General features: G+C 40.5%; 1 protein-coding gene across 3 annotated transcripts in view; it reads right to left on the bottom strand.

Annotated features, from left to right (window-relative positions):
- The window catches only part of PPARGC1A (PPARG coactivator 1 alpha), a 646,737-nt gene that overhangs the window by 392,066 nt on the left and 227,773 nt on the right, over positions 1 to 26,898 (bottom strand). The window lies entirely within an intron of this gene.

The raw sequence follows: 26,898 nt of genomic DNA, 5'->3' as shown, positions 1-26,898 counted from the left end.
TCACGTAAATGCTAGGCCAAATTCCAACCATCTTTTTAACAAGAGAACTCTCCAGCCTGAGTAATGGGGCTTAGAAAAAGAAAGAAAGAAAGAAAGAAAGAAAGAAAGAAAGAAAGAAAGAAAGAAAGAAAGAAAGAAAGAAAGATAAAAAGTAATTCCACCTCGCAGAGGAGGCCTGTGGGATTTGGAGGGTGTGGGTGGCCAAAACTGGCACAGATATAATCATAGTCCATCATAGGAACAATGAGGCTATAACTCCAACTTCTGAAGAATGCCATTCTTTCATTCAACAATTATTTTTGAGTGCCTCATTTGAACATGGCAAAGCACTGTGGGAGTGAAAAAGAAGCATAAAGCTTAGCCCAACTCACAGGGAGTATACAACATTCCCATTCAGAGTTCTCAGGGAAAGAGAGAGAAAGAGAGAAATGGACAACTGTACCAAGGAGAATTAGATTTTTCAGACACACCGAAACAGACACCACTGATAGGAACTTACCCCCGGTTTCTAACTTAAGTGTTTGGGCCACAGTTCTACTAGTATTTCTTCCTCATTTCCCTGTTCTTTCTTTCATATTTGTCTAGTCTTATTTCCTTACATCTCTAGTGGATTGTACACTGCAGTAGGAAAAAAAAAAAAAAAAGTCCTGAAGACAAAAGAACTATGTCCCATCCCAGCTCTGTAACCTTCTAGTTATGTGACCTTGGACCAGTCCTCATGCCTCTCTTAGCCTCCATTTGCTCACTGGTGAAAGAACTGGAACAACCCCTATCTCAAGTGTTATGGAAGGGTTAACGGAAATAATCATATGCAAAAGTCCTTTGAAAAGGGCTTTTCTAGCAACCTCTCAGAAAAATATACATTTTATCACCGATGCTAAAATTTATTAGATTATTATGTTACTAGTTAATGTTTGGCTACTCAGAAAAGCCTGCCAATGGGCCATTATTCCTTTCAGTTTTCCTTGGGCAAAGCCTGGCTAAGCAAAAGAGAAAAACAAGACAAAGAACACTACTTTGTGAATTCTTCCCCAAAAGGACAGCATTGTAAGTCTGCCGTGAATAAAGAGTGTAAATTATATTCAGCATGATATAAGTAATGACATATCAATTAACTGTGTCAACAAGGTCTAAAAATATGCAAATTACTGTACTTCAATTAGAAAAATCTACATCCTTAGAGAATATTGTAAATCAGGAAATTTGGGAGACATTAAGAGTAATCAGTGAGGGAAAGCATGTACTTTTTGCCGTATCCTATTTTTATACATACATAATGAAATAATTATAGCTACACTGTATTTATGCCTCTGCAAAAATATTAAAATCTTAAGATCTTTACAATGATAAGTTAAATCTGTATTATGTTTTCAGACAACATTAATTATAAGAAAAAGAAATCTATTATCATTCAATATAAGTAAGTTGAAACTAATTTGGACATGTAAATTAGAAATCCTGTTTTCCTGAGCACCAGAACATTAGAAAAGAGAAAGGAAGAAGAGATATCTAGATCAATTACTGAGTCTATAAATGCAAAAGCTTTAGTGGATTTAAAAGTTGTAATGCAAGTATAAGAGTGGTTAGTAACTCTTCTCAAAATTATCAAACTATTTGATTTTTTGTTTTTTTAAAGGCTTTCCTGGTTTTCTTGCTTTAAATGCATTAAGCTATCCCTTTGGGATGTATTTGCCTTTACCTGAGCTGTCCCCTAGTTGAAATTCCCAAACAAATAACAGGAGGCAAAACTGGGAATGTATAAAGTGATGCCAGTTTTCAATAACTGAGATACTCAGCCCAGTAATAGAAGAGTGGAATCTTACTTTGAAATGCAGTGACCACCAATTCGGAAGATGCCAGTGGGATGCAAGGCAGCTCACCTCTCCCCAGCCTTCTAGGGATGTTCATTCTTGCTGGCGAAGTCCTGCAAGACTACCCAGAAACTGATCTGTTTTACCCTTATTAATTAAAAGCTATAGGAGACTTCATTAGGACCTAAAAATTCTTACTCCAGAATGCTTCTTCCCTAAGAAGTGTCCATGCCCTGCCTCCTTTCCACATGCATGTTTCAGGACCCAGAGTTCAACAGCTTCTTTTATAAAATCAATCCCAACTCCTCCTCCAGACCGAGTCAGTCCCAGCCCGAGCTGTAGGAAGCACTGGGCGTGCTGACTCTGGAGGCGTCCACCCAGGCAAAGGGCTCCATGAGGGCAGGCCATGTGCCTATTCTCTGTTTGTGCTCCTCAGTGGCACAGCACCCCCACAAAGTGCACACTTGATCAAGATGACACCGATAAATAAAAGAAAAGAAGAACAAAAGCCATAGACTGGGTAACTCTGGGCTCGGAAGAATGTATTTTCTTAGCACTTAAAGTACATAAACTTCCCTTTAAGAGGCAGCACTGACTCAACCCTTTCTTTGGTTAATCCAATTAAAAAACTAGAGTTCATTGAGAATCAATGAAACAAGATGGGATTGGGAGGGAGACAAACCATAAGTGACTCTTAATCTTACAAAACAAACTGAGGGTTGCTGGGGGGAGGGGGGTTGGGAGAAGGGGGGTGGGATTATGGACATTGGGGAGGGTATGTGCTTTGGTGAGTGCTGATTCACAGACCTGTACCCCTGGGGATAAAAATACATGTTTATAAAAAATAAAAAAATTAAAAAAAAAATTTAAAAAAAAAACTAGAGTTCAAGCTGGTTTAATGAAAAAACAGAGAAGTCGATGAAATGTGCTTTTCATCCCTCGCCATCCTTCTTCTATTCCTCAATCCCACTGCTCCCACCAAGGCCCACGACATTTCCACTCTTCATGCTCTCTTCACCTGTCTCATTCAAGTCAGCTTTTCTGGAGAACGTGTGGTAAGACTGCTTATAATAAGTAGGAGGGTTTACCATAGCATCCCTTCCTGTAGTTCTGTCTGTGAACATGGAATAAATAGTTACACCAAAAGAACGAAGATCAGACAGAGGAATTTCAGATACCGGTAGGCCAGGATTGGGATTGTTGGGACTAGAGCACATTTTCAGTCTACCTTAAGACACACACAAACACACAAACACACACGTGCATAAGCACGCACAAGCACGCTTAAGAAGCTACACAGTTTGCCTGTTTGACTGTCAGCTCTGGTGGTTGCAGATATTCCTTGAAATGAGGCTCTATGAAATGCTTTTAAATTGTTTAATTGGTGGTGGGAAGAGAGTAAGAGTAGGGACGCTCTTTCAGCTGGTGGCAGGGCAATCTTCAGCCTTGCAAATAAATACTAACCTACTAAAATGTTTTCCAAGGTACTCTTCCACTAGAGAAGAGAATATGGATGGTTAGGGGTTGAGATTTTTAAAAAAGAAAAAAAAAAAACTAGCATCCTTCCTTGTTTGCCCAGTGTAAATCCTGGCATTTATAAATCTGGAACTATATCAATATAGATGGAGTTATGGTTATAGATGCAGATCTCATCTAGTCTGCTAGATGAATAGAGGACATGTGCCATATGTAAGTAATTAACAGCACAGACTCTTAGACCAGCTCCGCTAACTAATATGAGTTTAGACAAGTTGTTTAAACTCTCTAAGGTTTAGTTTCCTCATCCGTAAAATTGAAAGGATAATAAATTTATTCATTGGGCTGTTGTGTAATTAAATGAGATAATGCTAATAAAAAGCCTAGTATGCGTGGTGGCACAAAGTCACTCTCCAATGGTTGCAAGTTTTAAGTATCTTCAAAATAATAGTTATTTTGTCTGCCATAAGTTTGCGCTGCAAAGAGGAATTTGGGGACTGATGATATTTTACAGCTAGTACTTACCCCAAATTTTGTGAACATATGGTACTTACTCCTTGAGTCCACATGGCTCAAAGTAATTCATCTGCCTTACTTGTTTAAGAACTTTAGGACGTAAATATTTGGGCCAGATATGCTAATTCAAATGAAATTCCAGAAAAACGAGAATGTCAAGCAGCAAGCAGAATTTAAAATGGCAATTTTAAAACCGTAAATTCAAGACTGCATCTTACACCAGACATCATGATATTGCTGTCCTTTTTTTCTCTGCATTATCTATCAGTCCGTATTTTCCTCCCGATGTTCTTCATTGTCCCCATTTCCTCCATCATTATGCCTTGCCAGCCATAGTTCTGTGTCTTAGATACTCTAGGATTCATAGCAAGAGCACCAGATTCACACGTGGCTCCAGATCGTGATAATAAAGAAAATACACTCAAGGTTTAATCACGAAACTGTAGTCTAAACCTCAGAGCATCACGAGCCACAAGCAAAGAAGTTCCAATTAACAGCTTATAGAAAAGTGAAGGAGTTAGGAAGAGATGCCACCAGATCTGCCTTGCCCCATCCACCGAGGCCCAGGGCCTTCCTGTAATCCATCTCTGCTTCCTCTCATTGGGTCCCCGGGAATAGAGAGGGAATATACCCATCATGACTTCTGATTAACGGACGTTAACGTTATTGAATGCTACAATCCCCATCCTGCCAGGTGTGTAGGATGGATATCAGATCGGGATAAGGATAAATTTTACAACATTGACTTAGTCATCAGTCTACCTAAAAATAAAGGGAGAGCTGGGGAGGAAAATCAGTCACTCTTCTATTACTCCCAGGGAAAGAAGGAAAAATAAAAACAGGAGTGAGAAACGTGCTATAAACACAGCCCACCTTTTATTGCAGTGCTCCTGCTCTGTATCCAAAAGCTTTGCAATTATTTGGCTATTACTTATCTTTAAACATCAGCTAAAGAGATCTAGCATTTTGGAAAGGTAATTATACCGTAATGCAGATGGCAGTAATAACAATTTACCCAAGATAAGCCCTTGCAATGATCTTTACTAAGCAAAGCAAAGCAAAAGTAGTACTGACTCATGAAGGACCTCCAGTGGAGAAGGATGCGATGCAGTGGCCAGACCGTCGTCCCTTGCGAAATGGACAGGCAGTTGTTCTCACTCTCACCCCTGGAAGCAAGACTAGGCAGAGGTTAAAAAAAATCCTTGTCTAAGTCTAAGAAAAATCATGACGTGGAGACTGGTCTCAAGAGTCTTCTTTTGATGTGACTCCTACCTACCTCCAGTGCTAGGAGGAAAGATTTCTTCCCCTGCCTCTTGTGTCCCAACTTTGGCCTCAATTCCCCTATCTGAAACTGCCTGCCGCATGCATTTCTGTGGAGAAGGATTTTTCCTACAACATGATAGTTGTTGAAACAAGGGGATCTAATTGCTTAGAAATCATTAATTGCTATAAATAGATGACTTCTGGGAGTCAATGAACTATAAGCAGAAGAGACAGTGTGTTTGAATGTCACGCTTGTGCTCTGGATATTTTTATGACTTGTCAGTGGTTTCATAAAGAACTCGCACAGCAAAAGGTGCCTAGTCAACCTGTACTGATTGAAATTGCCAGTTAGAAATAGATCGTTCTTGTTTTAAACCTTGACCACCCTTCTAACAAATCAGGGTGTGCATTTATGATGCATTACTAAGAAAAGTTGGTATCAGCCATCCAAGAAAAAAAAAAAAAAAGGAGGACACAGAGGAAGCACTATCTGATCTTTGCTGTTTTCCAGGGCATAAAATAACAACCTATCATCTACCTTCTGCAGGTCATCTTTATCACATTGCAGGCCAAACCAAAATTTGACCTCCATTTTCCAGCTACGCCAGTGATGATAAATTTAATGTGCACAGAGCAAATGAACAGGAGGTCCAGAAGAAGTCAGATTAGTGTGGGATTATTCATTCCTGAGTTTCTACAAGGAAAAGGGGGCATTTCTTTCCTTAAAACTTTCATCATAGTCCTTCCTCCAGGTGGTAGCTTGGTACCCACACCTTGACCACTTGACCTGAGTAATTCCACAGCCTTTTCTGCATTCCTGCACTAGTAGGTCCTTTTGCTCCTAAGCCTTAAAGAGGAAGGGAAATCATTTTTCTGAGTCATTTCATTCTGTGAGCCAATCCAAGGGCTCGTTTTCAACAAAGCAGTAAATACCATAAACACCTCTTATAAGAATCCCACCAGTGAAGCAAGAAGGAACCCCAATGCAAAGGAGAAATAGCTAAGGACCCCAACAAACCCATATAGTTGTGCCACAGGGAGCACAAAAGTCTTTGGACTGCCAATTAGCAGTTTCTGACAAACCTGACGAATTAGTTAACATGCCCTTTAGCTGTGTAGTTGGGTTTCGTGAAGGAAACTTACCTTTACTAGCAGCCCACTGGCCAGAAAACGTTGCCAAGCAGGAGACATGCTGAATTCAACCCACCCATCCCAAAGCAACAAGTCATCTGTGACTTTTTTGTAACTTCAGGTATCATTTGCCAAACCCTCAATACCAAGGGAAATTCTAACTGTCTTCAAATTCCTATTGCCCCCTTCCCTGCTCCTCCCTCTTTCACAGACCTACCCAACAAAGCAACTTCTGACAGCAGCTAACTTCAAGGAATATCTTAGTATGGAACCCACAATGGGTCCTGACTAGAGTAGCTGGTTGTGATTCAATACTGTCTCATGAAGTACCATTGCCCCTCAGCTCTGCATGAATTGGAATCTCAAAATAATCAAATGATTTGCTTGGTCTGTTTCTGTCGTTGCGTGCACACGCGTGCATTCATTCATTCATTTAAAACCTCAGTTGCATCCTGCCTCACCTGTTATCAAAACCATCCAATATATCTGCTTCGTAACCATCCATCTAACTGCATTGTAAATCTATGCCTTGGTCCCAATACAAATCAGATAATATTCTGGAGGTTGAGATAATATCATGCATTTTTGTTGTTACTGTGGTTCTACAGCAACAACAGGATCCGGGACCATGCAAGATACTCAAGAAATTATCTTGCATTGAGCTCCATGCCCATCATCTCTGCCCTGGAGAATCTCACAGTCCAGTGACAAAAACGGCTACAAAAAGTAATAATAATATAACACCATAAATGCAACAAGTGAGATCTCTACAGAGAGCTAGGTGACTGAGAAGAGGGAACAACAATTGATCTGCGACAATCAGAAAAAGTGCAAAGAGAGAGAACATTTTACTTGGGTCTTGAAGAATGAGTAACAGTTTGCCATCAAAGGCAATTCATCTACTCCTGGGAAAGGGAATGGCTTTTTCAATGTTCAGATAGCTGTGTGGCATTACACAAATCTGGAACATGAAGCGTATTAGCAGGGGTTGAACTTTGTAACATAGCCTTCACCAGCCAGGTGAAATCAAATGTGAGAGGCACCTGAATGGCTTAGTGGGTTAAGCCCTTGGCTCAGGTCATGATCCCAGGGTCCTAGGATCGAGCCCCACATCAGGCTCCCTGCTTAGCAGGGTGTCTGCTTCTCCCTCTCTTTCTGCCTCTCCCCCTGCTTGTGCTCTCTCTCTCTCTCTGTCAAATGAATATATAAAACCTTTTCAAAAAATTAAATGTAAATGACTCTGATGCCAACTATTAATAAAAATGCACAGAAGCAGACATCCTCTTACACTACATGGGTAGGGATGGCAATTAGCACCAACCTTTCAGGAGGGGCAATTTATTGATATCTAATAAAGTTGGAAATAAAATTCCCCCAGAGTTGAGCCATTTCGCTTCTGGGTACACACCCAAGAAGAACATTCTGACAAGCCAAAGGAGACATCCACAAGGATGTAATTAACAGCACTATTGATAATTGTGAAAAACTGGGGTAAATCTAGGTCTCTATCAGTAGGAGAATGGGTATCTTCAGGCAGTATATAAATCATGGTATTTATTTATAAGAAAGTTGAATGAACTTGATTCACACAGTCAACGTGGAGCAATCTGAGAAAAGAAAGCAAGTCACAAATGAGTTCATGCATCAAGACACTATTGTAAATTTTATAACTCATAAAACTCTAGACTGTGGAGTATACTCTGCTTCCTGCAGAATAGTGGTTACCTCAGAAGTGAGAGAAGCTGATGGGATTGGAAACGGGACAAATGGAAGTTTAATGTATCTAAAGTGTGTTATTTTTTAAGCAAAAAAAAAAAAAAATCAGAAGCAAACATGGCAAAGTGTAAGCATTTGTTAACTATGGATATTGGACTCATGGGTGTTTCTTAGACATTTGTTACATTAGTCTCTGTGTTTTTCATGGTTTTAAAATACTCCATTTTTTTAATGGCCAAACAAATTTCTCTTGAAAGATAGACGTATAGTTTCGAGTCCATAACCTCATTTTTTTTTTTTAGTTGATTTTATTTTCTATACTAAAACAAAAAGTTAGTGGGTGCCTGGGTGGCTCAGGTGGTTAAGCAACTGCCTTCAGCTCAGGTCATGATCCTGGAGTCACGAGATCAAGTCCTACATCGGGCTCCCTACTCGGTGGGGAGCCTGTTTCTCCCTCTGACCTGTCCCCTCTCATGCGCTCGCTCTCGCTCTCTCTCTCTCTCCCCCTTTCTCAAATAAATAAATAAATAATCTTTTAAAAATAAATAAAACAAAAGTCAGAGACTATTTACTACATTTATTAATTCAACTATTTATTTGATCAGCAAACATTCATCAGGTGTCTGTTATGTAGAAAGCTACTCTTCTATGTAACTATAGAGGATACCTATGAGCTCAAAAGACAAAGTCCCCAACTTCAATTACTATAAAATTTGTCAAGAAACAAAGGACATATACATTCAAATATCACCCAGTCTCTAATATACAGAGATTAAATACCATAAAACTACATCACCATGATGAAGCTAATTTTTTATTAGCATATGGCCAGTATCAATGTAAAATAAACTTGGAACCATAAACCCAATATCTGCTCTTTCATATCTCAGCAGTTGTTATCATCTAAAAAAGTAACAGCAAAAAAGGATCCTACACCTCAGATTCTGACTTTCATGAGGACAAGGAGCCAAAAGTCACGTTGCCAACCCCCATTCCCATTAATACCAACACATGGGATGGAAGAAGAAAATGAAAACACATGGTGGATCCCTTCCCCTGGGTGTTGTTCACATGCAGAGTCAGTTATTTTTTATTAAAATGTAATTGACCTGTAACATTATGTTAGTTTCTGGTGTCCAACATAATGATTCGATATTTGTACACACACAAAATTATCACCACAATAAGTCTAGTTTACCATCTGTCAGCATACCAAGTTACAAAAAAAATTTTTTTTCTTAAAATGAGAACTTTCCAGATCTACTCTGTTAACAACTTTCAAATATGCAAAACAATATTACTGACTATGGTTACCATGCTACATATTACGTCCCCATGACCTATTTATTTTATAACTGGAAGTTTGTATCTCTTGATCCCCTTCACCGACTTCAGCCATTCCTCTCTCCCTCCCTTCTTGCAATGACCAATCTGTTCTCAGTATCTTTGAGCTTTGTGTTGCTTGTTCATTTATTTTGTTTTTTAGATTCCACATATAAGTGAAATTACAAAATATTTGTCTTTCTCTGTCTGACTTATTTCACTTAGTAAAGTACCCTCAAGGTCTATTCATGTTGTCACAAATGGCAAAATTTCATTCCTTTATATGGGTGAGTAGTATTCCATTATATTTATGTAAAAGCACAGTGAAGGAAATCATTAACAAAATGAAAATTCTACCTACGGAATGGGAAAAGATAAAGTCATATTGATTACTGCAGCTATTTCCCAGGCCAGGACTGAGAAGAAACAACTCCAGCCAGGCCCTTGGTCGTCTGCTCAAACAGGACAAATGCTCAATAAATACAGTGCAGAAGGAGTGAACACTTACTCTATCCCTCCTCTCTTATTAACTTTTTAAGTTACATAATAAATATATAAACATATTATCCTTATGAAACAGAAAAACAAAAGTCCACAGTAAATATTATGGAAATCTCCCTTCAATGCATATTTCTACATTCATGATCACATATATGCATTCTTGATATAAATGGCTTACAGTCGAGGGTAAATTTTTTTCACTTAATAATTCTATAATCTTGGCAATCTTTCAATGCCATTGCTTATAGTTCTATTTATAGCATTCTTTTTAACAGGTGCAGAATATTCTACACTATGCTTATGGCATCATTTTTAAGCACTCCCCTACTGATGAACATCAAAGATGTTTCTAATTTCATTGTGATTTTAAATAATAATGCAATAAATCTTGTGAAGCTCAATTCTACAAAGTCAGACACCATTTTCTTGCTGCTTTGTCTCTGCCTTAGGTCCCCATATGATTCAAACAGGAAGAAGTGACAATGTCACATGTGTTTTTATCATGGCTCCACTGAACCTAATGCAGAGTCAGGCCCTTGCAAGGTACTCAAGAGATGCTCATGAATCGAACATATTTGGGACCTTAATGTTCCCACTGCCACTACCCCCCTGATGAGTGAAATGAACTGGGTTAAAATCTGAAAACTGTCATCTTATGCATAGGAAACACTTTAATAAATATTAAATGACCCTAACAACTTGAATAATCCAAAGCATTGTACCAGAAAGTTAGAAAACTGTCCATGTGAGTCAACTCCCTTCTTCCTTGGCCTGTAAGGACAGAGAAGACACAGCCTTCTCCCCACTGGGCAGTCAGCCAGCCCATCCCTAACTCTGCCAGGCCTCTCCAAATGAGATGCCTGCCAGGCCCCACTCAAGTGGGTCCAGGCAAGGTCATTACCTGGCAACATGAACTCTCCTTATCTCCCTGGCCCTATATCAGAAGAGTCATTGACAGCAGGGATTCAATCTCCCCTCTAAAGCCCTTTCCCAGATAAACAAGCTTTAAAGAATCCACCATGTGCACAACCTTTTGAGAGGCCAAATCATCAAATCAGCAGGGAGGAGGCCAAGGAGGTATCTGCCCCTCTCCAGGAAGAGGTTGTCTCTCCAAAAAGGTTTATAACCCCAGAAAGGGCTTACAAAAGAGACTGGTGATCCATAACCACAGAAGCAGCTCTGAGAATGAACCATCATCAATTTAACAGGGCAGGGCTTTTAAAATTCACCCGTGGTTCACACATAGGAAGACGTCATGATCGAAGGGAAGGGCAAATCGCCAGCCAGTGAGGGCCCAGAAATTCCTCCTGTGGCTGTTTTTTCCTCAGAATGGGCAATACTTGAGTTCCGTCCTTTCAATAGAGAAATAATGAACTACACAAGGAGAGTGAAGAAAGAAAAATAAAAACAGAAAGAAAGATAGTCAAGAGAAAGAAAAAGAGAAAAGAGAGAAAGAATAAAGAAGCATTTATGAGTTTGGCTTTAAAATACAAAAATATAAAACGTCTCTGAATATAAAAATCTATCCTTTTGCCTGCAGACCCACAGAGGGTAAGGCAATGATGAAACCCCATTGTGAACGTCTGATGGATAACAGGAGGATCAAGGAGATAAAGCAGGCAAGTTGCTCCGAGCTCTCTAAAAAAAAAAAGAAGAAGAAGAAGAAGTGTGCCAAATAACTGACTTAGAGTGGTTTAAATTCTGGATTACTTGAATGCAGTGAACTTCACTCTATGCCTGTGGGTGCTCTGAAGTGTTCATTGGAAAATGTATTGTTCATTGTTACTGTGAAATTAAGTTGCTAGAGTAGAGCCTAACCTCTAAAAATAAATGTTTGAGGGATTTGCTTATTATAGATGTAGAACTGAGACCATCACTGAGTCAACTCCTGCAGCGACTCTGCCTGCAAGTGACATAAGTCAAAGATGTAGAAAACTAAATTTTAAACTAGAATATCTATTAGGAAATGCAGAACTGGCCAAGCACTGATCAACCAGTGCTTAATGAAGGCCTGCCATTAACGCAGTGTGATGTTAATAAAACTCACACTGGGCCAACAAAGAGTTAAAGGACTTGCAGGGCCCAAAAGGAGCTGTCCTGCGAAGACAGGTTTGATTGCAGTGGAAACATTTGCAGGTAAAGCACTGTTAGTTGGTCCTCTGATGGGCGCCAAGGGCCAGTCCACTGCACTACCAACTTTTTGAGGGCAAGAACCTTGCCTGTATTTGTCATCACTGTCCCTCCATCCTGGTAAACAGTAGCTGCATAAATATTTGTTGAATAAATGAAATAATGAATGAGAGGAAGGGAGGAAGGAAGGACAAAGGGAAGAAAGGAGGGAGAGAAGGAAGGAAGGAGAACTTGAGGAAAAGACGAGAAGAACCCACATTGCTCAATGAACTGTTTCCTAGTTTATTTTCCCAGAAACAATTTCTTCCCATATCCCCTTATCCCACAGCATCCTGAAAGATGGAAGCAGGAAACAAGAGCTGGCAGCAGACCTGTGAAGGTGAGGGCCAAGTGCCAAATTTATCCCTTCCTTCACAATTCTGTAACATTTTGTTCACAAGTCCTCTGTAGCACTTACCACGACCCTGTACGTTCTTAGTTGTTTTTGAGTTTGTTTACCTCATCCTGCCCATTGAGAAACGGGGCCTGACAGAGACATAGAGAGGGGCCTAGCGAGCTCAGAACTGAGTGCAGAAAACCTTGTGCAACAGACATCATAATTTCTTCTCATCTTCTTGATGGGGTGACCCATGTGTACACCCAGAGATGTTGATCCATAGCATCTTAAAGACATCACCCAGTTCCTCCTATCCCATATTAAATTATTTTCCTCAAATTTGCAGTCCCTGAGAACACAGCAAGAGCTCAAGACATACTTTTTAAATGAATGAAAACTGCCTTTCAGACCAGACTAGCAGTAGTTATCATCAGTGTGATCAAAAGAGCCAATAAGACCTGAAGGAAGGCATAAGCAATGAGACTGTTGGCTAAAAGACTGAACTACCAATCAAAAGGAGAGACTTTGGGTATGCAGGTATAGATTTAAAATAACACATATTTAGCAAATGGCATCTGTTATGAAAATTACAACATGAAATTAGGAAAAGATGTGACTTAAAGAAGCGGATGTTCAAAATGTTCATGCTTAACCCCTCCCAACAACAGATGGGCACACACACATATAATTCTATGCTTTCAACCTGGATCAGAGCAGCCAAGGTTTTTTCCCACAAGAACATGGTAAGTGTATGGTACAGATTTTGCTTAAAGCACATAGAAAACACTAAAGTTAGAGTCAGGATGTTTGGGAACCATTCTACTTCAGGTTCATATTGGAAAGTCTATTACCATGGTTAATAAACCATATGTTTTGTGTATAAAGTAACCCATGTTCAGTAAGAACAATATGTAGCAAAACATAAGAAACTCCTGACAATTCAAGACCCAAAGTACAATTTGGGGGAAACAAATCATCAATTATCAAAAGTTAGCTTTAAAAGGCAGGACTGAGTCCAGCCAAGTTTCTCTCTTGGCTGAAGGCAGCTATAGGTCCATTCTTCAGGCACAGGGCAATAATGTTTCCACACCAAGGTCAAGACTCAGAGACCAATCACAGTAAATCACCTGGGTCCTTTATGCCTGAGACCAGTCCCTCGTCAAGACATGGAAACATTTTTAAAGAAATGGAGGGCCAGGTGCCTGGATGGCTCAGTCCATTAGGCGACTGCCTTTAGCTCAGGCCATGACCCCAAGGTCTGGGGATCAGGGCCTGAGTCGGGCTCCCTTCTCCGGGGGAAGCCTGCTTCTCCCGCTGCCCCTACCCCCTCTCACTCTCTCAATCTCTCCCTCTCTCAAATAAATAAATAAATGAAATCTTTAAAAAGAAAAATAAAGAAATGGAGGGCCAATTAGACCAGGCCATTTTGCTTAGGGAAAAAGCCAAGGTAAAGATGCCACAGAAGAAGGTGTAAGCAAATCACAAAAGTATGAGGAGGGAAATAAATATCTGGGCCAGAGCACTCACCTAATTAAGAAGTCTGCAATTTGGTGCAACAAAACTAATGGAAACAACCTAAATATCTAATCATAGAAGAGCAGTTAATCACAATTTACTCGCCGATGAAGATATGAAGATATTAAACTGCTATAAATTCTCAGTAACACAAAAACGTGACTGTAAGTAACATAAGGGAAAAGTTAGGATATGGAAATGTATGTGATTATTCTCTCACTCTTTTGTTTAAACTGTATTAGAAGTACTAACAGTTGTTGCAATTATGTGGCAGACCTTTTTTTTTTTAAAGATTTTATTTATTTATTTGAAAGACGGAGATCAGGAGCAGGGAGCCCTATGCGGGGCTCGATCCCAGGACCCTGAGATCATGACCCGAGCCAAAGGCAGCAGCCCAAACCACTGAGCCACCCAGGCACCCCCCTTTATTTTTTTTTTTAAGATTTTATTTATTTCTTTGAGAGAGAGAGATCACAAGTGGGTAGAGCATCAGACAAAGAGAGAGAGAGTGAGAAGGAGGCTCCCTGCTGAGCAGAGAGCCCCATGTGGGGCTCGATCCCAGAACTCTGGGATCATGACCTGAGCCGAAGGCAGAGGCTTAACCCACTGAGCCAACCAGGCACCCTGATAATAGTAGGGAGGTTTTTGTTTTGTTTTGTTTTGTTTTGAAAATTTTATTTATTTATTTATTTTATTTTATTGACAGACAGAGATCACAAGTAGGCAGAGAGGCAGGCAGAGAGAGAGGAGGAAGCAGGCTCCCCACCAAGTAGAGAGTCCGATGCGGGGCTCGATCCCAGGACCTTGAAATCATGACCTGAGCTGAAGGCAGAGTCTAACCCACTGAGCCACCCAGGCGCCCCAGATGGCAGACCTTTATATAACAGTTAAGTATTCTCTTTTGACTTTTAAAAAAATTTTCTACATTTTCACATATTTTCCTAATTGGGGAGAAAAAGAAACTTGAACCCCTCCCCCAAGTCTCTCAGTTGTTTACTTCCTTTGAATCCCAAAGTCCATTTCCAGACACAGTGGGAATAATGGGGCTGGTTACTCTTGCTCTCAGTTTTTTTTTGTTTGTTTGGTTGGTTTTTTTGACATGGCTAGGCAATTACATATAATTTAACATAAAATCAGTCTTTGAGTGATACTAGACAAGGCAAAATGGAAGCTTCTATTCACTCATTCCATTAATACCTAAAGAGAGGGTACTTGATGAAGTTCAGAGGCAATATGTTTTTTGAATACATGCCTTTTGAACAAAAGGAACGTTCCAATTACATACCTCACTTAGGTCAAACAACAAAAACCACATGCAAACTTATATACACGCTTCTCTAACTCACTCCTAATAGCCATCCAAACACAAAAACAAGCCCATATTGCTAATTCTGCTTTTATAAAACATATTCTGAAAATTATAGGTGTGAGGTGCTGAAAATTTGAAGAACATACAACACCAACAAGTCAGGAAATGGTGGGAAAATTTTCTCCTTTATAATGTAAAGATACAGATCATCAACAGTCATTTGCTGAAAAGAAACTTGCTCATTTTTAAACAAGACAGAAATTAAAACTGATGTAGCTCCTGTGTTGGTTTGAGTAATGATGCAACCAGGCATTAGTTTAAATCAGCTATTGCTGCTGCAATCAATTTTCTCCTAACTTTATCAAGCATTGTTATGCCTGATTTATTGATGATTTTTGATGTATTTCCAATAAAAAAAACTATCCTCGGCCTTATAAGTTATCTTTTTTTTTTTTCTTAAACCACAAAGAGTTCTAATTTTTCTAAAACTAGCCAGAGGAAACAAAGAATAAATCAAAAACCTGAAACCTGATAAGCAAACCTGCATTATGAAACGGAGTTCAGGAAAATACCATGACAAGAAGCATCTCAGTCAAATCCAAAGGAACAATTAGACCATCCTGATAATTAAGTTCCTGCATTTCCATTGACGAGATAGGATTATGAAGAATTCCCTCTCCTTGAGATTCAAATCATAAGGAAGAAAAGTTTGAATTGCCTTCTCTCCCTTTCTTCCTTCCATGTAGAGCCAAATACATTTATTCACAAGAAGCCACACAGGGTGGGCAGGAGAACTTCAGGAAGCATCAGCCAAGGCAATTTTGAGTGATATTAAAGCAACCCAAAAGAGATAGTGATCTCCATTTTTGCTGGCTTACAGGGAAGAAGGCATGCATTCATGGATTCACAACCAACAGTAACTGAGATTTAGTACAGACTGGCTGAACTAGGCACTAGGGATCAAGTGATGAATAAGATAGGTCCCATCCCTATTTCATGGAAATCTGTAACCAAATGCACAAACCTTGGAAATCCATGCTGATATTATACGTAATGATAATATGTATCAGTCATTGAAAGCTTACTATGAGTAAGGCATGAGTCTCAGTGTTTTATAGAAGCATCACCATAATCAAGATAATAGCTATTACTTTTTAAGAGCCAGTAACAGTCATCGTACTCAAAACTGCAACACTATGTCACAAGTATTCTCCTCCCTTATATGACTTATCGTGACCAGGGAAGACAGACTTAGGGAAGACAAAGGAATTGTCCAACGTCACAGATAAAAATGGCAGAACAGAGATTCAAATACAGGTCTACCTGATTCTAGAGTCCATGTTCTTAACCACCATGCCATATCATACACCATGCTGGGTCACCATAGTCTTCCACACTGGGCTTTGTCAAAGTCCATTGGCAGTGAAGCACAAGATGTTAAAATTAGATGTGATAAGCATAGGGACAGAAGCCTTCCAAGGGCTGATATCATCACCAAACAGCTGGACCTCTGTTCTAGTGGGCCAGCCTTAGGAGTTGCTGCATACAGGCTGGAACCAAGCCCAAGGGTCTTCTGGATGAAGGCAAGGAAAAACATCTTCCAAACTGGGGCTGCCTGATCCTTTCTTCTTTGAGCATTAGCAAAGAGGAGACCATCCCTACTGATTATCCTAAAATAGTAGTTCTCAACTAGAGGTAATTTCTCTGCCCCACTTCCAAGAGGGAACATTTGGCAATGTCTGCAGACATTTTTGGTTGTCAGACTGGGGAGAGGCTGCTACCGGAATCTAGTGGATGAAGGCCGGGGAGGCCACTGAATACCCTACAATGTACAGCTCCTCACAAGGAAAAAGTACCTGGTCCAAAATGCCAATAGTGCTATTGTTGAGAAATCCTTCCCTAAAGTATCCCTATACTGTCTAATGGATTTTTCTAAGAAAACAAGCCATAGATTGAACTTTGTGCTCCTTACTTGCCAAGAAAAATGCATAGCCCTGTTGGCTGTTTCAAAATTGGGTGCAGAAAGAAAACTGTATGTGTTCTGATCATATGTATACATCTTTATGTTTTTATTTCCTGTATATGTTTTATAATGTTCATAAAGTAGTACAGTAGTACATGCAAATAATTTGTGTATAAATAAATACACACTTATTGGAGGTAAATGCTCAAAACAGTTCACTGGTAGGAGCGCAGAATCAAAGACTGTTGGAAATGTAGAGAAAGAACTACAGATTTGGAATCAAGGAAATCTGGGCATGAACCCCCAACTCAGCCTCTCATTATTAAATGTACAGCACCTTGGTTTAACTGTCTGTAAAATGGGAGTGAGAATACTCACCATACCCACGTCTCCCAGGACTGTGTGAAAAATTAAATTCAATGATGCATTAAGCTCCAGGCACATTGTAGGCACTCCACATGTATTCCTTATTCCTTTCTTTTACCCTCTTCCTTCTCCCCTTTGTCTTTCATATAAGAGCCTTGGACAGGTCAAAAGCTCTCCATCCTGAGTGTCTTCATCTATAATCTAATTATGAACATTCCATCTACTTTGCAGATCTGCCATGAAGGATTAAATTAGATAATTGATATGAAAAGCTCCCCAAATACAAAGGATTTATAAATATAAAGTTGTTTTCCTAAATTGTAATCATCCAACCTTTTATCAAGGTATTCCTGATAATTACTCCCTTGCCCAATTTGGAACCTCAAAGGTCAACATTCAAAAGGGAAAGGGCTTGATTCTAATAAGTACATGTGGCTTTTTATTTTCTGCTTACCCTATTTCACCATCTTAGCTGAGAAAGTGCTTAAATATTGCAAAATCAGGCATTTCAACAGTGGTGTATCCAGCTAATCAGCATGGGTTGGTTGTGTGTGTGTGTGTGTGTGTGTGTGTGTGTGTGTGTGTTTCTTTTCCTAGAGGGAACTGATTCACAGGCTATGAAAACACATTGCATCACAGACTGACCATGCAGAGGGGCAGACGCTGTGTGCCTGCTGGACGGTGCTGACGTCAAATCACAGGAGCACGTGGCCTTGCATACCCCCCAGATCAGCACAATTCTCCCACACACTTATGGTCTGGGATTCATGCTTGATCATCTCCAATTCCAAGTGCGTATTTTTAAACTTTTGAAAATGAAGTGTGTTCACGCAAGCACTCTCCACAAAGGTCAAAAGCAGGCGGGAGCCATGGAGCCCTCCTTGGAGGGGCCTGTACTCTTGGAACCTCTCCCAGTGGGAGCCTTGGAGATGCAGGGAGCACAGCCCCGACCCAGATTTTTCTGGCATTTTCTGACTTTCTCTTCTCACTCTCCCTAATAGAGTCAATAATAATAAGAGCATAGCATTTAAAGCACTTCAGGTTTTTTTAAAGCTGTCATGAATATTATCTCCTTGAATTACAATTGCTTATTTACATACTCATATCAGAAGGAAGATTCTGAACTCCTTCAGAGCACACACTGTGACTTTTTCATATCTTGCTATCCCAGTATGTCCCTTAGTAGATACATGGCTCATACTAGGGGCTCACTATCCATTTCTTGACAGCACAACTAGATGAATGAATATTATCATCTTCACTTTAACCAGCAGAAGCCTGAAAATCAGAGACCTGACGTCATATGTCCTAAAACACGTTTTTATAAGTTACAGAGACAGTCTTGAACCCAGGTTCCTGATCTCAATTTCACTAAAGACAACAATAGAGGAGCTAATTCCTATCTAAGTGAGATAAACAGAAAGAAAGCTGAATGTTTCTCCCCAAAAGACAGCCTTGGAAGAGCTGCCAGGATACAGAAAGGGACGCAAACAGATGCAGTCATACCTGCTAATGCCAATTACCTTCCCACATGCCCTCCATGCATTTTTTCCTAGGTAAAGCTAGATGTGTCCCTATGGCTGCACATCTAAGGAAAGATGTGTTGCTTCTGATGCCATGCTAGCCATGTCTCAAGATCTGGGGTGAGAAGTCCAGAGATGGAATCCAGCTCAGCCACTTATAAATGATGTCACCATGGGCACTCTTTATCTCTGCATCTTCTCTTCTGTAACATGGGGGAAATAATATAGCTTGCTTCACAGGGGTGTCAGGAAGATTAAATGAGTTCATACATTCCTTATTAATGCTTATAACAATGATCAGTACACAGTCATAGTACAATAAATATTAGCTATTGTCATTCTTATGCTGACATATTCTACCTCCATGGTGCTACCCCCCACTGTTTCATCACCTGCGCCAGCCAGCATCTTTACATTACTCAAAGGAATGTTCCAAAGCCTTCCTAACTAGATAGCCTGCCTACTGCCCCACCTTTTCCAGAGGCTTCCTCTTTCTAAACCCTTTCTAAAATTCTCGTCTGATCATGGGACTCACTTGCGTAAACACCCACAGTTTCTCTACCACCTGCAGGATACTGCCCAAACCATACCATATGACTCTCAAGACCTTTCCCCATCCAACCTCAACCTCCATTCAAGCCAACCTACCCCTCATGCCTTTCCATATTCTACTTCCTTGATCCTTGAGCACAGCCAATGGAAAATCAAAGATGCGCATTGTTCCCTTACCCATGCACCTGCACAGAACTATAAAAACATTCTAGGTGATTTTTTTAAGCTCACCTAATTAATTTCATAAAACAACTATGCTGAATAATGTCACAGTTAAGAGACTAAGCTTTGGTAACAGGCAGATTAGAGTTCCAATCTCAACTCTGACACTTATTAGCTCTGTGATCTTGGACAAGTTTATTAACATCTCTGAAACTGTATTTCTTCTTTGGTAAAATGTAGCCATTGTCTGTTTTATAGCATATTGTAATAATTAAATGGGATGATATATTCAAAGTATTCCTCACAGTGCCTGGTGCTCTCCCCAAAAATGGCAGCTAGAACTAAAACCTTCAAGTGTACATCAACAGTAAAAAGGCTTATGGTGATAATTGGGCCACTCGTTGGGAGTCCTGGAGCCTACTTTCATATCCAACTAAGCCCCCTAATGTGTAAGCCCCCAGCAAGAACCACAAGGCCTACTCTAGAAAAGCCAGTGAGCATATGCTCTGAGACAGCTTTAAATCAGCACAAAGCACACAGCAACCCACACATATTCTCCCAGCCCATTCTCACCCAAGGAAAGCAGAGAAAACAATGGTCACCATCCATCCTCTCCTACTCTCTTCACAGAAATGATTATGAACTTGGGCAAAAGAGTGCTCATTCCAGGTCTACTGCCAGTGCAGAGCCTCTCCAGGCCAGAGCCTCCCCAGTCCAGCAGTGACTCAGCAATAGTGACAACTGAAGGCAGATCCCTGATATAATGAGTCTAGTCCTTGCTGGAAGCCTACTGCCAGCCTGACTTACAGCAATGATCAAGCAATGGCCACAAAAGAGGCTCCAGGTCATACTTACATCCTGTTCTTTGTGACCCATGGATTTTTCTCCATGGTCCCACAGTCTTTGGCTGACCAGAACACAAATGAATATTTGACTCACTCCCATGGCCTGTTGTTTATTAACACATAGAACTCCAGCCTACTCAAGAGGGACGATTCCCAGCATGTAGATGTACAGATGGGAATGCATGACATTGTCACTTTTCTCCTGAGAGCTACAAGCTGAAAAATTATCCCTTTTTATCAAGTAGCTTAACAAAATGTGCTGCTAACTTGACAAGAGTGTGTATGCACATGCATACACGTGTGCGTGTGTGTGTATAGCTGTGCACACATGAACATGTGTATGTGTGTATGTCACGGGAAAAGAAAGAACAAGGAAAAGATTCCTCTGCATCCAAAAATTCTTCATTGATTATCTAACATGGCATGTTGGCTCAGGTAATTTAGGAAATTGAAATTATATGTTTGTACAGAGATAATCTACTCTTAAAAATATCTGGCATGGTAGGAGGAACACTGATGAACAGTTTAAAAACTTGCTTCGTGCAGGCTTAATATGGGGCTAATTCAGAATTACAGTTGGAGAGTTATGGGACTCAACATAAAATGTACCAGTTCACTGAGCACTGTAGCGATCAAGAAAACACACATAAAAATTCCGATAAGAATGGAATGTGAGGCAAAAGCACAATTTCCTCCCAATCTGGAATATCAGCAGGATTTGCGCTTGTTGTTTGTGGTTTTCTGGGGTAGATGGTACATTACAGTGGAGCATCAGCGCTAATGCTACATGGCAGCTCCTCAGAATACCATCTGCTTCCCCGGGAACTGTTAATATAGTTGTAATTATCTACTTCTAAGCACTTTATTGGGAATATCATTTGCAAATTAATCAACTACAGACCGGTAAAACAAATGACATGCTCCCCCGAAAACAACAGCATTATTTCACGTTATTTTTCTAAGGATTTAGGGAAGCTGGAGTGGGTGGGGTTTTACACATGCCGTTACAACCTTGCCCTGTGTATAAAAGTTGAGTAGGAAGAATTACAGAATAGGGTTTTCTAAAGGGCCTCTGGAGGATTTTAGCAACAGAGAGGAGGAGAAGAACATAAAAACCTAAGGGATGGGTACTATTACCACATGAGGAGAGGGAGAAGATGGACCCCGAAGGACAGGTACGCAATGGTGACAACAAAGACCCCCAGAGTCTTCTGCAATTACTCCCTTGATTAGAGTATGCTGCCCCCTCAATCTTGCCCTCCAAACCTTCTAGGCTGCTTGTGGTGTGTGCGGAGGCCATTTCTGTCTGCCACAGAACAGGAAGCAAGAGTGCTAAAGGGAGAGAGTGTAAGCAATAGAAAAACAACCCTTTCATTCTCCTGCCATCATTGAAATCCTCACACAGAAGAAGGTAAAGTTTTGAAGGCAGAAAAGCAAAGCATTTCCTGAGAGCAGAGGGGGAAAATGGCAAAGTATCTAAATGACAGATATCACACTAGAGAGTCGGGGTACTCAGTAGATATGCCCCTCGCTCTTCGTATGCTGCGTACTTGAATGGCTCTGAGTCATGGGTCTTCAAGTCCATGGTTTCACACCAAAGATCCAGTAGAAAAAAAGAATCCCAGTCATTACGCACCTTCTGTTCATAGCAAATCTGAGAGCCCAAGGCTAAGGAAACATCACCGTGGCTCTCCTCCCCAGAGGTACTGGCTCTAGTCTGGAAAAAAGGGGTCCATTTCCCCAGGATATGTCCAGGCTATCTATGGAAATATATCCAGGCTATAAACAAATGAAAGCCTTCAGACCCACTAGCATTTGTCAGCTCCTGTGTCATGTGGCAACAGAGAACCACACAAAGAGAGAAGGGAATGTGCATACTGTTACCCGGAACATGGAGAATGCTGGTATCTGATCAGCGTAGGAAGACCCAAGCTGAATTTCACTGACAGAAGTCATGATTTGCTGTCCTCATTAAATGATTTTTTAGAAGAATTTACTATGATCCTTCTTGAGAGAGGAAAAACAAAGTATTTGAAATCAGACAATCCTAATAGTGAATCTTATCTTTGCTAATGGCCAGTTACTTAATCTCATTGTACTTGAGTTCACTTTTTTATCAATGGAGGTTTGATATCTTCTTAAAGGAATTTACATGCAACTCTAAAATAATACTGCACTTATTAGAGAAAAAAAAGAAGATGTAAAAGAAGAAGTTTTCAGACAAACTTGAGTTTGGTAGGGAAGAGGTGAGAAGGAAAATGAAATAATACCATAATACCACACGAACACCCAAGCTTCTCCCTCCTGTAGGTGCAGACCAAGGTGGCCACAGTGGGAAAGCACCCACATTGAATTAAAATAAGAAACTTTAATTTAGGACTTACTGTACTAAGCAAATTGATTATCATACATTGGGATATGTGTGTGAGAGAATGCGCTTTCTATGTAAAAGGGCAAAGCCTACATCTTACTTGTCCTAGTAGCCTGTCTCAGGCTAGAAAAGGTTAAGAGAAACATATATCCTAGACATGGGGATGGGTGCTGGGGATGCGCACAACTCAATCAACTTTTTCCTTGCTCCTATTTAAATTTGTAATCAGGAAAAAAAAAATTGTAATCAGGTATTTTCACCAGGTGTATTTGAGGCAGGTATCACTTATCCAGTCTGACCAGACCTCCTAACTACGTGAAACAACCTCACAGCACAAATCCGTCCATTTTGCAGCTCCCTTCTTAAAAGATGATGGTACATCATGGAGCTGACTCACTCAGAATCAGCTTTTTGGGGGAGGAGATAATGAGATTCTCTGATAGTTGAAAAGATCCACTGGGAATTTTTTTTGCCTTTCAGTTTTGTTTTGTTTTGTGTTTTCCTGGTCCAAATTGTTTCTTCCATGAAACATAGCTTTAAAACAAAAAAATTAATGAGTCCCAGCTTCTTCTTTATTTAAATATTGGAGTGGATTTAAAAGGACAGTTTATAGAATCTACAGACAAGTCTTACTATCAGAAAATGGGTAGAGAGTGCATCTTACCAGAAAGAGATTAAGTTAGGAAGTGCCCCTTGGATTTTCTGATCTCTCAAGACTCTCCCTAAGAAGGGAGAATTTAACTGATCATCAAGACCTGGTTTTGAAACTGTAATCTTGGGTACATCGTTTAAGATCTTTGTGTATTCCTTATCTCAAAACAGAAATAAAAAATATAACTACTAGTATTGTGAAGACCACAGAAGAGATAGCATACACAAAGTGTCTGACACATAGTAGGTCCTCAGCATTAGGGCTCCACAACACAGAGTCTGCAATGGAGGTAATGTGTGCATATATGCATGAGATATGTCAAAGCAGGGAGCAGCATAAATTACAGATCCACAGAAATAGTTTATTGTCCCATAGGTATTTTTTCCTAGAGATCTCAAGCAAAACTCCAACAATACATTCATGTTCTTAAGAAGTAGATCCTTAAATAGATTTAAGAACTATAACCCTACAATAACTATTAGAGGTACAAAGAAAGTATTAAGTTTGTTGGGGCACCTAGGTGGCTCAGTGGGTTAAGTGTCTGCCTTTGGCTCAGGTCATGATCCCAGGGTCCTGGAATCGAGCCCCACATCAGGTCCCCTGCTCAGTTGGAAGTCTGCCTCTCCTTCTGCTTTTCCCTCCTGCTCATGATCTTTCTCTCTTACTCTCTCTCTTTCTCTCTCTCTCTCAAATAAATAAATAAAATCCTAAAAAAAAAAAAATTGTTGAGAAAGGGGCGCTTGGGTAGTTCAGTCAGCTAAGCATCAGACTTTTAATTTCAGCTCAGGTTGATTTCAGGATCATAGGATTGACCCTCATGTTGGGCTCTGTACTCACTAGGGAGCCTGCTTGGGATTCTCTCTCTTCCTCTCTCTCCTCCCATGCCTTCCCACTCATACTCTTTCTCTCCAAAATAAAATTTAAAGATCTTTTTTTTGTTTGTTTGTTTATTGAGAAAATGTAAGAAGCTAAGTTTCATTCTTGTTCATGTAGTCTTCTACTGAACGTTCTACTGACCCACAAAAGTGGGTCCCTTGGACACTGGAATGTGGAGAGCTGTAGGTACCTGGTTAGTTTGGCATCATTCAGATATGAGAAGTTAAGTGCAGGAAGGGTACTGGATGGTGGCCGTGCAGACAAGAGAAGAAGCCTTAATACAAGAGAACATATGGGGCACCTGGGTGGCTCAGATGGTTAAACATCTGCTTTCAGGTCAGATCATATACTCAGGGTCCTGGGATGGAGCCCCATCTCAGGATTCCTGCTCAGTAGGAAGCCTGATTTTCTCCCTCTCCCTCCCCCTGCTTGTGTTTGCTCTCTCTCGCTCTCTCTCTTTCTCCTCTCTCTCAAATAAGTAAAATCTCAAAAAGACAGAGACAGAACATAGGAAGGCAGAAACATCAGGTCTTGGCTACTGTTTTGAAATAGCAAGTAATTTTTTTCCCACTTTTAGGCAGTGTATATTCTAATATTTCTAGGAGAAATGTGTAACATTTTTATAAAAATAACAAAAGTTTTTAAAAATTGCTAAAGTAAGTGACATCATCAAAAAAGGAAGGCATTAATGACTACCCTTAGGTTTTAATCTTGAGTGCCAGGGAAAGAAGGCTGGTGCCAATCATACAAACTTAGAAAATTAAGAAAAGCAAGTTTTCCAGAGATTGGGTATAGATTTATCCAGAGACTTGTTGAATCTGAAATGTTGGTAAGGTATACAATGGCAACTAACATATAACAAGCACTCAATAAATGCTTGTCAGGAAAATAAAATAATGGTATATACTATCAGCTCTGAGAATTAAGGAACACCTTAAGATACAACAGCTAGACCAGACTCTTTACAAAGCCTGGTACACAAAAGACAAGAGTCCTGGTTATCACAGGAGAAGGAAATTCCAGATGAATTTTGAAAATCCGGGACAAAACCACACAGACAAGTTTCTTCACACTTTGGAGGGTACAGAAGCTGGCAGGTGATGAGCAATGACTCAAGGAGGCAGCCAGGAAGAAGTGAAGGTGGCTTCTGTCACCTCTGCCAGCCAGGATGAAGGGCTGGGCCAAGTCATGTGGGTGCCCTAAGCAAACTTACAACTTGTCTTCTTTTCCCAAAGACATTAAAATGTTAGTTAAGTAGAGCAGCTGAGAGCTTTAGATAGGAAGGTTAGAAGAGGTGGTAGTAATCCATCTTCTCTGTAAGGTCCCCAGCAACTATGCTCTGGCCCAAACATCCACATCGTACTCAGCAAGCCAGTTAAAAACTTGCATCCTCCATAGAAGGTAATTCAGGAATCACCCTTCATTACCAAGTGTGCCTCTTAAGGTGATCAGCCTCCCACCCCAAGCAGCACAATCATGACAAACCAGTTTTGTCTCTGCCCTGAGTGGAGTACTGATCAATTTGACACTGTCTTCCTTTCACTCCCAGTGCTATTTTAGTGTCCTTTCCAGATGGGGGCCCCAATGACTTGCCCTGTGGTCTACCTGGAGCCCCCACTTTGGCTGAGATGCATATGCATAAGGTTCATCCTTTTCTGAGACAATAGCCAAGTCCAAGATGATAAACACAGTCCTCTTCCAGTTAAACTGTGCTGCACATTAAGTTGAGTAAGAGAGGGTACTAATGTTCTCCTTAGAGTTCAAACTGTCAATTCAGAAGTAGGGATGGCAGGAAAGTGAGCATAAAGGGTGAATGGAACCATGCCAAATGACCTAGAGATTTTTCATGGCGCCATGACCCTTGGAAATGGAGCCAGGGAAATTGCTATGCTTTCCTACTGGTGCCAACACACCACCAGGGGTAGTCACACCTGGGCCAGCATGCTCTGAACACTTGTTATCTGGCAGCGGCCATTCAAAATCTCTCACTAACACCAAAAGCAGCTGCCAGACCAGTGTCTTCAGGCTGGCATCCCAGGCAGAATTTCATCAACAACAGCAACCAAGTTATCCCCTTCATCATACTGGGCTTTCCCTGAATTGTTCAGCGATGGAGTCATTTTTCCATCATCACCTGCATCACTGCCTCCACCCCATGAGAATCACCATCAAGATAAAGCCTTGAGAGATAAAGCCTTCTCTCAAGGAAGAGTCCTGCTTAGTTAACAAACAATGAGTTATCTCCAACATACCCTCAACTTACCTTTTTCACTAAACACCTGTAGCCATTGACTGGTCTCCAGAGGCACATCTCCTGTCCCCCAAATATGGATGCCCTTGAGGCTGGTTAAAAATGCAAGGGTGGGGATGATGTTTGGGTACTTGATGCTCTGTGAGTGGTACCTTGTACCCAGCACTGGAGGCCATTAGACATGAACAAACACAAAGGCCATTGCCACACTCCGGGACTCACACGTCCACCACCCATTTCTCCTGTTGAGGGGCCCTTCCTGATGATAAC

The sequence above is a fragment of the Mustela nivalis genome (assembly GCF_964662115.1).
Source record: "Mustela nivalis genome assembly, chromosome: 4".
Taxonomy (NCBI): Eukaryota; Metazoa; Chordata; class Mammalia; order Carnivora; family Mustelidae; genus Mustela; species Mustela nivalis.
The sequence above is the reverse complement of the archived record's forward strand: the minus strand, read 5'-3'. Positions and strand labels throughout refer to the sequence as shown.